This window comes from Octopus bimaculoides, chromosome 19, assembly GCF_001194135.2.
Source record: "Octopus bimaculoides isolate UCB-OBI-ISO-001 chromosome 19, ASM119413v2, whole genome shotgun sequence".
Lineage (NCBI taxonomy): Eukaryota > Metazoa > Mollusca > Cephalopoda > Octopoda > Octopodidae > Octopus > Octopus bimaculoides.
Window position 1 is genome coordinate 52,921,124 of NC_068999.1, and position 1,569 is coordinate 52,922,692.

Genomic DNA, 1,569 nt, shown 5'->3' on the forward strand with positions numbered 1-1,569 from the left:
AAAAAAAAAGGTCGATGCATTGTTAAAGGAACATCATCGGTATTCCTTCCTGCATCCAGCTCGCTACCATATCGCCATGCGGTGTACAAGTGCTGAGTGCATTCATGACAGCAGCATCGCTCAATGATATTATCTACAACAACCTAAAAAAAATAATAAAATTATCTCAAATCTTTTCGTAAATTTACATGTGACCTGCTCGCAGTAACAACATATGGTAGCATATGAAGTATTCAGTTGCAGCATGATGCTGCACACTGCAATGTATTGCACTGTATGGTGCTGCACTGACTCGCAATGCTTTGCACTTGACTCTGAAAAAAGTACAACTACACACACTATATTTCTTTTTCTTCTTCTTCTTCTTTTTCTCCACCTTCTCCTCCTCCTACTACTACTATTACTACTACCACTACTGTTGTTGTTGTTGCTGCTGCTGCTACTGCTGCTACTACTACTACTACTTCTGACCTTTATGTTGGTGTATCATTTCCTCCTCTCGCTCACCTATCTCTCTCTCTCTCTCTCTCTTGTAACTTCATGAACATACTTTAGAATTATTATACATACGCGCATACAAGCATAATGGTTTCAAATTTTGTTATGAGGGCAGAAATTTTGGGGGAGCGGACTAGTCAATTACATCAACCCTAGTGTTCAACTGGTACTTATTTTATCGCTCCCAAAAGGATGAAAGGCAGGGTCGATCTCGGCGGAATTTGAACTCAGAACGTAGCGACGGGCGAAATACCGCTAAGCATTCCGTCCAGCGTGCTAACGTTTCTGCCAGCTCGCCGCCTTAATAATATTAATACAAATAATAATAATAATAATGATAATAATAATAATAATCCTTTCTATTATAGGCCCAAGTCCTGAAATTTTAGGGGAGAGATCTATACAGCGCTGGATTAACCAATAAGCAAAATAAGTACGTGAGTAGGGCATCAAGGGAAGGAGGGGTCACCATAGAAATGGTAAATAGTTTACGGCACAAAAAAAATCACTTTAAACTTGCTAAAACAATATTCAGGATGCCTTCATCTCAACTAAGTATAGATACAGATGTGCTACCAAAGATTAATTTTGAGGATCTGATCAAAGACTTTTCAATTCAAAAAAAGTAGGTGGAAGCTTTCAAATATACATAAAGTGGAAGTATACAAAAATCAACATTATTTGCCCTCTTACTGTTTTGTTCCATTTTGAAAAGTAAAAATTTATTATATGGTCTGTTATTGTTTATATTTTGAATTACGTAATCTTTTGTGGGAACACCAAAATCTTTTAAGTGCTTTTAAGGGCCTCCCTGGGTCTTAATCAGGCCCTGGATCAATACGATTACATCGAGCATAGTACTTCACTGGTACTTATCTTATAGACCCCGTGAAAGGATGACCAATACTAAGATATATGTGTGTGTGTGTGTGTGTGTGTGTGTGTGTGTGTGTGTGTGTGTGTGTGTACCTATGTATATATATATATATATATATGTGTGTGTGTGCAACTATATATATACACATACATACACACATATGTACATATATGTGTGTATGTACATATATATAT

General features: G+C 37.0%; 1 long non-coding RNA gene across 1 annotated transcript in view; it reads left to right on the forward strand.

Annotated features, from left to right (window-relative positions):
* LOC128250109 (uncharacterized) overlaps window positions 1-1,126 on the forward strand; it is a 9,013-nt gene extending 7,887 nt beyond the window's left edge. Inside the window, exon 3 of the long non-coding RNA XR_008266232.1 lies at window positions 867-1,126. This is a non-coding gene — a long non-coding RNA (uncharacterized LOC128250109). The remainder of the gene's footprint in view (window positions 1-866) is intronic.
* The last annotated feature ends 443 nt before the right edge of the window (window positions 1,127-1,569 follow it).